The 14,223-nt window shown below is 45.8% G+C and overlaps 1 protein-coding gene across 1 annotated transcript in view; it reads left to right on the top strand.

Moving 5' to 3' along the window:
- Positions 1-14,223, top strand: part of RPH3A (rabphilin 3A) — a 199,171-nt gene that overhangs the window by 63,312 nt on the left and 121,636 nt on the right. The window contains exon 3 of the mRNA XM_087857336.1: positions 8,977-9,077. The gene's annotated coding sequence lies outside the window, so the exon portion shown is untranslated. The remainder of the gene's footprint in view (positions 1-8,976; positions 9,078-14,223) is intronic.

Raw genomic sequence — 14,223 nt, 5'->3', positions numbered from 1 at the left:
TTCCATTCCCCATTATTTCACTCCCAAATTCCAAATGTGCATATTTTTCACTTTTCTATGCATATGCTTATCTCTTATGTTTACTTTCTATGTATATGCTGATATATATATATCTTGCATTTCTTCTTTTGTGAACCACCCCCAGTGGTAAGCTACCCTTTTGACTTAATAGCCTTTTAGCAAAACATAAAATGCTACATGTATGAGAAGGCAAGTCTTAATTCCAAAAATAATCTGAAAAAGTTTGCTTCTCAAAGATCAGAGAACTTGCATGTATATGTATAATGGTTTTTCTTTATTGAGTTATAATTTACATACAGTGAAATGTGCAGATCTTAAAGTGTACAGTTTGAGGAGTATATATATTTATATATATTTAGCATAGAACCATACTTTATACACTTTCCTGCCACTTGCTTTTTTCACGGAGCACTACATCTTCCACTTTTCCCCTGTCTATCCCATTCTTTTAACAGCTGCATAGCATTATATCATCGTGACTATATGATCATTTATTTCCCCAAACCTGTATTGATGGACGTTTGGGTTGTGTCCAGTTCTTTTGCTGTTACAAACAATGCAGTGAATATCCTTGTACATCTATCTCTGTGTCCTTGTGGGGGGATTTTTCATAGGTGGATTGTTGTTGATGTCTAAGCACTATTGATGCAGAATGCTTCATGTAGATTGTTCAAGAGATGTAATCTCTGTTCTCAGAAGGGCACAGCTAGGCAAACACCACCTTGCTCCTGTTTCCTCCCATTTATGGTCCTGAGCAGGGACCTCAGCTTTCACATTAACCCTTCCCAAAGTTGAGGAATTGGAGACAGAGCCCACTCAGTTTCCTCCCTGTACCCAGGTGAAATCCTACCCACTGAATCAGGGCAACTTTGGGATTTGCATTTATCAGTGGAACACTAACTCTGCACTGTGCTCTTTGGGCTCTGGATACCATAGTGGGTGTGATGGATTCGGCCCCACTCCGGGGCTAACAGTCTAGTGGAGGAGGTAGCAAAGGAAACAAATGAATAACTCAGAAAAGCCACTTTTTGCCACATCTTGAAGCCTCACTTTGGCTAGCAGCAGGGAAGAGCAGGGGACTGATCCTTCGATCCTTCCATCGTTTGCTGCCCTACCTTATGAATGGCCCTACAGCTCCAACTGGAATGGGGAAATTTCTCTTTGGTAGAGTGTATATTTTTTCTGTGTCTTGTCCAGTCTATGGAGAAGTATGTTCTTCTCTCTTTGAAGACCCACAGAGGCCCTGGGATTAGTGATTTCACAGAAATAAAGCCTAGATTTTGTGGATGCAGCAAAGTATCGTGGAAAGAGCACATGATTAGGGATTAGAGAAGCCTGGGTTTGAATCCAGGCAATGGATAACAGCCCTCGAACATGTCCATATCCTAATTCCTAGAACCTGGGAATATCTGACCTTACCTGGCAAAAGGGACTTTGCAGATGCCATTAAGGTAAGGATTTTGAGGTGGGAAGATTATCTGGGATTTTCTGGGGTGGAGGAGGGATGCAATCACAAGGGAGGCAGGAAGGTTGGAGTTAGTGGTAGACGTAACAGTGGGAGCAGAGTTGGAGTGATGTGGAGTCCTGAGCCCAAGAAGGCAGGCAGCCTCTAGAAGCTGGAAGAGGCAAGAAGACAATTCTCCCCTAGAGCTTCCAGAGTAAATGCAGCCCCGATCACCCATGTGGACACCTGACCCTCAGAACTGTAGGATACATCTGTGTTGTCCTAAGTCACTAAATCTGTGGTAACCTGTTAGCAGCAGTAGGAAAATAATACACCAGCCCTGCTACTTACTGCTGTGTGACCCCAGACAAGCCATTCATCTCTCCAAGTCTCAGTTTATCATCTGTAAAATGCGCTTAATGATACCTCTCCCGTGAGTTTTTAAAAAATGATTGGAGAAAAAACATTTCAAGTGTCTACCTCAGTGCTCGGAGCATAATAGGTGCCAAGCAAGTAAACAGAAGGCATTATATTATTGCTGTTATGGTGGTGGTGGTTGGTATTTTACTTCCTCCACAATGTAAAAGGTTTGAGCCATCTTATAAGAACACAAACCAGGAACCAATGACAAAATAGAAATAGAGATTCAAGGTCACCAAAAAAAAAATAAGGGCGAGCAGAAATTCAGTTCAGAGAATAGACGACCCACGTCTAGGCGTCCTGGCTTTAGGGAGTTACTACAGCTGACCTTCAGATTTGGCACGGAGCTTCCTGGCTGCCAAAGTGAAAAGGAAGATACATCGAGTCTTACACTTCTTAATAAGAGAGAGAGAAGAATTCGTTACTAAGAAAAGCTTTGTTTTTCTATATATAGAAAACATAAGAAATCTATGTATTTTTCCTGTGGTGTGCTGGACACGAGTATTTTTTAAAAGCTCCCCAGGTGACTCTCCTGGAGCTAGAGTAGAAACCACTGCCCTCAAGTGTCAGCTCCCTGGTGGCAGGAATCAGGTCCGTCTTATTTATTGCTCTGTCCCCAGCACCTCGCCTAGTGCCTGGCACTTAGTAGGTGCTCAATGTGCATTTTCGACTCATTTTTTTTTTTTAATATACAGGGAAGCCATTCACCTGATTTAAAAATATGTCAAAAGATATACAGCGGAATGTCTTCTTCCTTACCTATCCTCTGTCCACAAGTTCTCACTTCTCTCCAGCCCCCCAGTAGAGATGATCATTGCTACAGTTTCTTTTCCAGGACACCTTTAGGCAAAAATAAATATTTGTGTGTGTGTGTGTGTGTGTGTGTATGTGTTTTCATATAATGTTAGCTGAGTTGTTGGTCCCATTCTCCACTGTTCTCTGGTGATATTATACATCCACACCCTTGCCATGACCTCATGGTGGGTAGAGTGTTCTTCTTTACCCCTTGACTTTGGACTTGTTTTGGCCAGTGGGATGTTAGCTGATAAGACACGAGAGTCTTGGAAAGTTTTTGTGTCATTACTCTTCCTCTCTTGTGCTCCATGATCCACCATGAGAGGAGCATGCCGTGGCGAACTGTTGTCCCCTTCAGCCTGGCCCTTGAACGAGGAATGTGGAACAGAGTCTGCAAGCCCTGGAGCTTGCAATCTAAAGCCACCCTGCTGAGCCCAGTCGAGATCAACAGAAACCCAAATCTGGGAGCACGAGAGTGAACGATTACTCTTTAAACTTTTGGGGTGATGGGTTAGGCAGCACAAGGGTGGGTACGTGCCGTATCCAAGCTCCTCTGTGCCTTATTATTTGCCACTCTATCGTGGAGATCTTTCTATATCAGTGATTAGAGAGATAGCTCATTCTTTAAAGAAAAAAATATACATAGAATGTCATTGCTTAGATATATTCTTATTTACTTAAAGCATCTAGATTGTTCCCAATATTTTGCTCTTAGAATTCTGCAGTGAATAATGGTGTATATACATCATTTTGCACAAGTCCAAACATCTCTGTAGGATAAATTCCCAGAAGGGAAATTGCCATGTCAAAGAATATCTGCTTTCATAATTTTGATAGATATCGTCCAATTATGCACCATAGGAACACTCCTACCAGAAGTGCTTGAGAGTACCTATTTCCCCACAACCTTGCCAACAAAATGTGTTATTAACCTTTTGGATTTTTGCCAATCTGATGGGGAAAATGGTCTCTCAGTGTAGCTTTAATAAGCATTTCTCTTTTTTGAGTGAAATTGAGCATCTTTTCAAATGCTTAAGAGTCATTTGTGTTTTATTTTCTATGAACTGTCTTTTCATTACCTTTTAACCATTTTTCTATTAGATTGTCTTTTTTCTTACCACTTCCTCCAATACATATTTGCTGAATAAATGAATGAATAAAATAAGAGGAATTTAAGTAGGGAGCACTGAATACCATGGCTTCACATTCCAAATGAAACCCAGCAGAAGCAAGAATAGATTTGGCGTGGCTGTGGTTGTTCATCGTGTCCTTTGATAAAGGATCTCACATTTAAATGCCACTCCTGATGGACAGCTCTGCAAGAGGCTGAGGTAACGAGGTCGAGGTTGAAGGAAGCAGCCTTCTGGAGCAAAGAGCTGAGAATATGCAGAGGGCTGTGGCGGTCCTTAGCAGGAAATCCAGTGGGAGCGGACCAGGGTGGGATTGTATGCTCCCCGGGGCCCACAAGACCTTACTCGTTCTCTGAGATGGGTGGTCGGGAGTGGATCTATGTGCTTTAGACACTAGCCAAGCAGATGGCAGGTTGACATCTTCGAGTGACTATGTAGGGAGGCGTATCTGGATGGAAGGTGTAGCAGACCCGGTGTACATGCCTTCCAGGACCTGTGCACCTGCCTTGCTTTCTGGCCAGAGTGGGCTTAGCAACAGTTCGTGATGTTCTCATGGTCTGGGAGACACTGGCTGTTGCCACCAGCCTTGCTATTGTCATTCCTGCTACTGCTATTGGCAGCTTCTCTGGTCCCTTATATTTCTTATATCCACTGAGGCGTGAGGCATTGTGAAGTCCAGTTAATACCCACCTCTACGAAATCCAAGTGTGGGGGAGTTGACACCCCATGAGAGCTGGTGGATATATTATTTCTGGCTCCAGATGGATGGTTCAGAGGTGCAGCCTCTCTGAAGACTTCTTCCGAGCAACCAACGTGTTCCCAGTGTCGTAATGCCTTCCATTTACTCGGGTCCCCTCTTTCCCCTCACTCCTGCTTCCCTAGGATTGCACTCCCCATTATATGGACACTTTTGTGCCACGCTCTGCTTTCTAGGGAATGCTGGCTAGGACAGAAAGTACACTCATTTCCATCTGGAGGTCGTGGTTTTCTAAACTTCATATGGAACACCTAGATCCTAAAAGCAGAATGGCTTGTGGTATAACTGCAAAGAATGTTTAAAAGAAAAATTCTACTCATTGAGCACATAGTAGGTGCTAACTTTATGCTCAAAATTTCACCTATGTTCTGTCACTTACTTCCCACAATATCCCTGCAAAGTGTCATGACTGCCATTTTACCAATAAGGGAACTGAGACTTTGGATGTTTACGTTAGTGGATGATGGAGCTAGACCTTCAACCCCATTCTGCCCTGCCCCCAACCAGTACTCATGGGATTCAAGTCACACAAAATGTTGGAATGCATTTGAAGTCCCATAACTGTACCTAGCTGACCTTTTATAGACTCACTCTTCTGTTTCTTGGAAGTAAAAATTACTAACAACAATACATGATTTTTAAAAAAAGATTTTATTTATTTGAGAGAGAGAGAGAGCGAGCGAAAGAGAGAGAGATCCTGAGTGGGGGTGGAGGGATAGAGGGAGAAGCAGACTCCCCACTGAGCAGGGAGCCCAACATGGGACTCAATCCCAGAACCCTGGGATTATGATCTGAGCCAAAGGCAGATGCTTAACTGACTGAGCCACCCAGGCACCCCGACAATACGTGCTTCACAGATGGGCACCACTCTGTGCTTTCCAAGTTCTTCCATATTTGATCTTCCCTACCAGTCATGGGCAAATGCCACTGATAAACAGCAGAAACCAAAGCTCAGAGAGGCTGGAAACCTGCCCCCAAACCACTCAGCTTGTGGCCATTGGAAACAGGCTTGGGTCTTTGGTGACCCCGTTTATCTAGAGCTCACCTTGCTTCCTATTGAGCGTGGATGTGACATTCTTTTTGCTGACTTGGAAATTGTTTCAGAAACATGCAATAGTGAGGGGCGCCTGAGTGGCACAGTCGTTAAGCATCTGCCTTCAGCTCAGGGCGTGATCCTAGCGTTCTGGGATCGAGCCCTGCGTCAGGCTCCGCCGCTGGGAGCCTGCTTCTTCCTCTCCCACTCCCCCTGCTTGTGTTCTCTCTCTCGAAGGCTGTCTCTGTCTCTGTCAAATAAATAAATAAAATCTTTAAAAAAAGAAAAAAAAAGAAACATGCAATATGAAAAACTTTTAAAAAAGCAAAGAGTAAGAGATAAGGTAAAGACTTATTTTGGTTTCTTAAAAAAATTTTTTTTGTCTTGTTTTGTTTTACAAAATGTAAGTCTTTTCCATTCGCCAGAATGTGTGTGTGTGTGTGTGTGTGTGTGTGTGTCCGTCCTTTTATTCTATGAATATCCTAGTGTACGTGTCTATACAGGACACCACGTAAAGCACTCCGATGGCAGCTCGCTGTCTCACGCATGGCCCAGAGATGGTTTCATCTCAGCCCATGTGAGTCGCATCTCTCGTTTGAGTAGCGCTTGTAGCACGGTGTGACTGGATCATAAGTCATTTGGCTGATTCTCCATGGAGAGCAATTGGGTTGTCTTCTGCCTCCTGTTGCGCATTGGTAATTAGAGAGTATGGCTTGATGGATGAGAAGATGGGGAAGTGAAGGTCTTGTCCAAGGTCAGGCAGCTTTTGGTGGCAAAGCTGAGGTCTCCTGACCCTGGTCCACCTTGTTCATGGTTCCTCCATCATGTTGCAGGGCTCTGGGGAAGGGAGGGGCATGGCACTAAACCCTCCAGGCCAGTTTGGGGGGGATGGGTGCAGACAACCTCCCTGCTTCTGGGTGTTGTCTCACCTGGCCATTCTGTAAATTCTCTAGCAGGCTCACAGTCACCAATGACCTTCCTCAGTGCCCCTTATGTCCCTCTGCTCCGCACCAGCTCAGCAGCTTAGCAAGCCCCAGGATACCTCCCTCCAATGACAGGTAAGTCATTGATCGGCCCTGAGAACCAGCTGAGAGCAGGATCTATTTAAAGAAGCATATGTTTCCAGGTGCTGAGTCACGTTGGGGTAGACCAGCAGGCTCAAGTCCAGGCAGCGTGGACGCTAATGGCACAGCAGCCGCTGCAGCCCAGCTCAGACTTTGGCAACCACCCTATGGAAGCTGAGCTGAAAGGCCATATTTAGTGAAATGAAACATGGCGTTTTGAGCACCCCCATCGGTTTCTAGATTTTAAATGGAGGTATTCTTATTGCCTCCCCACTGACCATTGCTCTATTATAATGGTGATCAGTCAGCTAAAATTGCTGTCACAGAGACCCAGATTTAAATCTTTGCTCCGCTTCTTACTAGCTGTGTGACCTTGGGCAAGCTGAATAGCCTCTCTCAGCCTCAGTGTCATCATCTCTGAAATGGGATTAATAATTAGTTATCTTCCAGGGCACAAGGGAGAGATAAATAGAGCAATAGGTAGGAATCCCATAGCAGAGCACCTAGCAGGTAGTAAGCATTCAACAACCGATAGCAACTTAAATTGAATTAGATTAAATTAGATTACATGAAATTAAATAAAACGTGAATTCAGCACCATGCTAGGCAGGGTAGGAAAATACCAAGCACAATGCAATAGGGTGCTGGATATCATGAGTGATGTTTAAGGATGTAAACTAGTGAAGTTATCATTACATAAACAGGTCTGAACTTGGTGACAGTCACATAGTTATTGAGAATCCGGTTCAGGCAAGGCACTGACTGAGGCTCTGGGGACGCACGAATGTCTGTGACCTCAAGCAACTCATTATCTAATTGGAGAGGCATGCAAACATATAGCTACATCCCAACAGGAAGAATGCTCGAATATGTTTAAAGTGGTGTGGGAATCCATGTCAAGGAGCAGCTGATTCTGCCTGGAACACGTGGGAGAGGCTTCTGACAGGAAAAGAAGATGGTGCACGCCTGGCCCGTATGATATCACTCTCCATCTCGTGTCCACGGTAGCCGTCAGTCGTCAGTCTTGGTCCTGAGCCTGAAGTGATGACCCTCTGCATCCTTCTCAACACTTCACACTAGGCAGCCATGACCAGTCAGTCAGTCAGTCAACCCTGATGTGGTAAAAGCCACCTGCCATCCCCCAGTTAAAAGCCATTTTGAGGCACCAAGAAGTGTCCACCCACGGGATACAGAAAATCCGGGCTCCAGATTTCATGGAAGAGAGCTCGTCTAGGGAGATGTAGGTATGAGGCAATCGGGAATCTGCTTGTGGCTTTGACGCTTAGGTGCCATGTGATCTCTCTGGTTTTCTCCAAGTGGCTGTGGTTCTTGGAGCTCTGAGACAAGAGAGGGGGTTCCAGTTTGGGTGTTCGAGGAAGGCTTACCACAAGAGGTGGGATTTCAGGGGGCTTTGAAGGATGGGCATAATTTGCATCAACAGAAGGTTAATAGCACACGTTAGCGTGTGCGTGCATGTTCTGAGTATGAGGGAATGTGGTGGGTAGGCAGTGGGTGCACTTCAGAGTCTCCTCCTGTCTACCTTCTCCAAAATAAAAAGCAAATGCACCCTCTGCAATCTCCTCTGGTGTGGGGAATTTCAGGTGGGACGTCAAGTTCTGGTACTTTCCAGAACTTGGAAGGAAGAACTCCAGGAAAAAATGGTGTCATCCAGGGAAGACAGGGGCTTGTTTGAGAGGTGGGGTCAATGGCAGCCTGCTGTTCCTTCTCCTTGCATTTCAAATTCATGTCCTTTGACAAGGGTTCCACGTGTCTTGTGTTCTCAGCAGAGCCCAGCGCCCCAGAGCCCATGGGGACATCCACTGGTGGGGAAAATAGCTGTTTGCCATGCAGACCTGTGACCCACAGCCAGGCCCTCCGTGGAGTGTCTTCCAAAATGAGACCTGGGGCAGAGCCATTTACAGCTTGGTTATAGACTCAATCCTGATCTTCTGACTTCCTTTCCTATTTACTTTTCTCATTCCACCTGTAACTCAATTGACCACTCACAAAATGGTTCAAGTATGTGGACTCAGCAGTCGTGCAGCTTGGGTTCAAATTCTACCTCTGCCCCTTCCGGAACCATGTGACCTTGGGCAAATGACTCACTCAACCTCTCCGAGCCTTAGTTTCATCATCAATGAAACAAGGGGGACATTCATAGCACTGACTTCATAGAGTGGTGCGTGGATTCCATGAAAAAAAATCTAGGTAAACACAGTGCCGTACCTGGCACATTGTAAATACTCAATATATATTCACTATTATTACATTATTGGTTATGGTTTTCTCCCTTTTGCCTTATCTTCCCCCAGCTGGATGGGAAGCCCCCTGAGGGAAGGAACCATCTCTTCTGTACCTGCCACAAGACTGGGCACAATCCTGAGGTGCTTAGAACTCTTGCTGATTATTTAAGGTAAGAGTAGAAAGGGTAAAGGCTCTAAGCTCTGTGAAGGAAGTTCAGGGTCCTCTGCTGAGGGTTCAAGGCTCTTTAGGTCCACACCCACCTTTCCAGATTCACCTTCTGCCCCATCGCTTTTTACAAATTTCTACCAGGCACATCCAACTATCTGTTTCCTTGAATACATCACCCCGCCCCCACTTCTCTTCGCAAGCCCTACTTCCTCTGCCTTTCTGCATCTTATCAGTCAAGGCCTTTTTAATTGCAAGTGACAGAAACCCAACATAAAAGGGCTGGAGCAAAAAGAACACTTTTATTTGTTCAAATAACTGAATAATTATTGGCCTCAGGAATGGCTGGATCCCGGAACTCTACTGATACCCTCAGGGCTCTCTCTTTCTCTCAGATCACTTTCCCTTGGTGTTGGCTTCATTCTTCAGTACGTTCATTCTTGCTAGTGGCAAGATGTCCACCGGCAGTCCAGGCTCACCTCCAGGCATGGTAACAAGACCAGGAGAAAGAGAGCTCTTTTTCACGAGGGTCCTGGGAGAGTACAGGATTGCTTCTTATTAGATCAGTCTGGTCACGTGTCCATGCTCCCGTCTAATTGTTGTGGCCAGGAAAATGGAATGTGCTGATTGGCCATATTTGGGTCATGTGCTCATCTCATGGGAAACCAGTGGGACTGAGAGTAGATTAAATGTCATCCCCCAAGGATTGTTGGATACCGAGCAGATAAAAACAACAGATGTCTCCCCCACATGGCAGATCCTTCTCATCCTTCGAGACGAAGTGTGAATGTCATCTCAGTGAAGCGACTCCAGATCCAAGGCTACTTCCAGGTTGAGTCATATGTCATCTCCGCTCTCAGCCCACAATTAATACAATTATAAATAACTCTGTCAAGGGAGGGTCTGGGTATTATTAGTGTTGTAGGTTCTGGACACCTGGCTTAGTGCGCATTTAAGAAATGTTCACTGAGCGAGTGAGTGAATGAATTAATGAAGCCCGAGTGTGGTGGTCCTGGGCCCGTCTGCCTTCAGACCCATTGCTCTCCCTTCTCTGTTCTGTTAACATGGGGGGGGAGAGGGTGGCCTTTGGGCTATGTTTCTTGGGGGTCCCTGGCTTCTGCCTGGAGGCAACCAGTGGGAGACTTTGGCTATTGGAGGAGGGTGGGAGGAAGAGAGAACTTGGGGCATTTCTTCCCTACCTCCCTCTACCTTGAGAGGTGTTTTTGTTTTCTTCCCCCCCGCCCCCCTAATGGCTGCATCTCCTCTACAGTTCCCGCTTTTGCCTTATGACCCTGGTTCCTGGGCTATGGTGATACCTCTTCCTCCCTCTGTCTTTCTAGACCTGGGGACAATTGTGGCTTTTTGCTATGGCCAGTCTAGGTGGTCTTGCCATCCCCTCTTGGCCTCTGACCTTCATCCCACATATAACCAATTTCCTGAATTACCTTTCATCTGAAACGGAGTGGTGTGTTTTCCTGGGTGGTGTCTGACGGATACCAACCTGTTAGAGGTTTCATGTGGAACCCTCGAACCATTAAAGCACGCTTGCTGTGTGGAATTGTCTGATGCACAAAGGGACTTTGGTTTGCCCTGAGAGGAATTTTTCAGCTGCTGGTTTGAGAGGGACAAGTCACCTCTTTGTGAAGACTGTATTCACTGAAAGTGCTCCACTCATCAAACATCCCTGCTGCTAGTCTGCATGGTACCATCCAGTCAGGGAGGAGCTTACCCGTGGGAAGTCATAAGGTAATTCAACATGGAAGTGGTAGGGCGGAAGTTGTGGTGTTGTAACTCTGTGTTAGTCCTCTTTTATGCCCCAATTCTAGTTTTTGGGAAGAAAGGCCAGCTTCCCCCAGTTTTGGCTCTGAGAAGTTACGCATGGCTTGCGAGATTATTTCTGCTTAGCGCAAGGCTAGAATGGGCAATTGAAGACCCCACCACTCCCTATTGTGCCTCACGGAGCAGAGCATGGATACACAATGCAGGGAAGCTTAGTGCTTCAGACTGTGGCCTGTAGAGCCTGTCACACCCAAGCTGAAGTGCTGGCCTTGCCACTTAACACCATCACCTGTGTAAAGGACTTAACATCTCCAAGGCTTCATTTCCTTGTCTGTAAAATGGAGCTGATTACAGTGACTGCCCTCTAGAATGCAGTTAAGAGCTCAGTGTAATGCTTGATGTAACCTACCATATACGCCTATAAATATTGTCACAAACAAACAAGCAAACAAACACCAAACCCAAAGCCAAGATCTTCATACTTGATGCTGACCCTAGGCTGGGACCATACCTTGTCTTACTACCCACAGTGCCTGGCACGTATAGGAATTAGTTCAGTTCCAAGGAACAAAAATTCATTCAAGGCAGCTCAGGTCAGAATGAAGGGGGTTGTGTGGAATCAGGGACATCTTTTGGAACTCACTGGCAAGAGCTATGGCTGGGCTTCATTGCAGCAGACTTCTGACGTCTTCTCGGACACCTTCCCGTGCAACATGCCTCTTGCCCTTCCGTCAGTGCTTTTCTGTTTCCTTTTCCTCTCTATACATAGATGCCACCTCGCCTCTGGCATCTGGCCTCCCCAAATGCCGTCTGTGTTCCCCAAGCCTACCCAGAAGGCAGCAGATCATAGAATGGTCAAGAGCCCGGGCTTGGAAAGATTGCTGGGTTCAGATCTTAGCTCTGCCACTACTGACTGGGTAGCCACAAGTCCCTGCAACTCATTTCCTTGTCTGCAAATGGGGTGTAATAATAGCACCTGCCTCTTAGCGCTGGTGTGGAATAGATGAGTTAATACAGGTGAAGTGCTTGTAATACCTGCCTGGCACATAAGTAAGTGCTCAGTAAGCTTTAGTGCTGGTGATTATGACGTGACTTTCCAGCTCACCTCCTGGCTTGGGTGGTGGCCAGAAGCAGAGCTGAGATAAGGATTCACATGAAAGGCTTTATCAGGAAGTGTTCCTGGGGTAACAGGGAAGGCTGTAGGTGGGGCAGGGTTAATAAGAAAGAGCCAAGGGGAATGGTTGGCATCTCAAGTATATAGATACTCCTCAGCAAATGTCTGTTGGAGGAAAGCTGTGTGCCCAGCACCGTGGCAGCTTCCTAATAGAATGCAGAGATGGCAAGGGCAGGAACACCACACACAGCCTCTTCTTTGAGGTAACGCTGGGACAGCACTTTCCCCAGCTGCCCTGGGAACTTTTTGAGGGCAGGGATCTCATCTTGTTGTCATTGACACCTCAGTTCCCAGATTCTTGCCCACAATCGGTGCTTAGTAAATGCTTGCTGAACTGCACTGATGTTTGTGAGTTTGGCCGTGGGGGAAGGCAGCCCTGTTGGTATTCCCCACCCTCCCTCCATCCTCGCATCCGGGGTCTCACCTCTGCCAGGTCCACTCTCCCTGTCTTATCTGACTCCACCCAGAATGAGAAGGTCCCACTGGTGCCGCAAGGACATGCTTAAGTGGACCCCAGCTGAACAGGAGGTCGTGACATCTGAGTCTCGGTCGTGGCTTTGCCCAAACTCGATGAAATCGGGGCCTCTGTTCCCCAGTCCAGTGAGGGGCCTGACGAAGGTCCACCATTCATTCAGTAAGGCGATGAACAAAGTAGTCAAGTGGCGAGCCTTGGAGCCAGACTTCTGAGTTGTTTCAGGTTTTCCCCTCTCCTGGCTGTCCTTGGGCAACTTACTTGATGTCTCTGGGCTGAAGTTACCCTCTCTGAAAACTGGGCATGATAATGATAGTATCTTCCTCACAGGGTTTTTGTGGGCATTTAATAAGATATTGTAATATTCTTCAGCCCTAAAAAGGAATGTATGGAGGAGCCTTGAAAACGTGATGCTCAGTGAAAGAAGCCAGAGATGAAAGACCACATGTTGTGTGATCCCATTTATCTGAAATGTCCAAAATCAGCAAATCCATAGGGTCAGAAGGTAGATCAGTGATTACAGAGACGGGGGAGAGGGAATAGGGAGTGACTACTAATGGGCACAGAGTGTCTTTTTGGGGGGGATGAAAATGCTCGGGAATTAGAGAGTGTTGATGATTGCACAACCTTGTGAATATGTTAAAAGCAACTGAATTGTACACTTTGAAAGTGGTGAATTTTGTGGTATGTGGTTTATGTCTCAATTAGGACAAATAAAACCAGAAGATATGGTATGTAAGGTCCCCAGCTCACAGTAAATACTCAGTGAACCTGTTTTCCCCTGGATGATTATAGTGACCTTCCAACTGGTCTTTCCACCTCTCTCCTTGCTCCCAACCAGATATCCAGTGCTGTGTGAGTTCATGTCACTCCTGCTCTCTAAACTCTTCTGTGGCTCCCATCTCTCTTGGTAAAAGCCCAGATCATTACAGTGGCCTACAGCACCCTACACCATCTGGCTCCTGGCTTCTTCTCTCATCTTGTCTTCTGGGATTTTCCCCTTGTTCTCTCTGCTTCAGCCATATTAGCCTTTTGCTGCTCCTTAAACATATACCAGGTCTGTCCCTACCTCAGGACCTTTGTACTTGCCCCTCCCTCGCCTGGAGCAAACTTTCCATAGATATCTGCTGGGCTTACTTTTTTGTTTCTTTCAGGTGTTTGCTCAGATGTCACTTTCTCAGTGAGACCTTCCCTGACCACTCAGTGTATTTCACATCAAAGCCTCCTACCCTGATACTCCCAGTTCTCTTGCCCAGATTATTGTAGCACTTATGTTTATGGCAGGACATCTCCACAAAGGCAAGATTTTGGTGTACCTTGTTCACTGTTGTATCCCCAGTGCCTGGCACAGTCAGTACTCAGTATTTTTTTGACTGAATAAATAAATGTTAGCTCCTGCTATAATTTATAATAAACTTTCTGAGGCCTTTAATCTTTTTGATTTTCCTCTCATTGAATGTCTCTTACAGATTTCAGTCTGCCATTTCTTTGAGGCTTCTTTCTTCCTTCCATCTTATCCCTACTGGGTGTTGGGTTTCGAGGTAAACATCGTCTTTGTGGTATAATTATGGAGTTGCTCTAGAAAATAGTTTCATCTCACTTTGAAGTTTCATCTCACTTTTTAAAAAGGCATCAGAGCTCCCTTCTGAATTCTTCATTGTAATGAAATTAGTTTCCTAAAGCCGATGAGGAAGCTAATTTGTGTATCGCTGTCAGTTGTAAGGC

The sequence above is a fragment of the Ursus americanus genome, chromosome 30 (genome assembly GCF_024610735.1).
Source record: "Ursus americanus isolate L20-20 chromosome 30, mUrsAme1.1.p, whole genome shotgun sequence".
Lineage (NCBI taxonomy): Eukaryota > Metazoa > Chordata > Mammalia > Carnivora > Ursidae > Ursus > Ursus americanus.
Note: the sequence above shows the minus strand (reverse complement) of the source record. Positions and strands in the feature narration are given on the sequence as shown.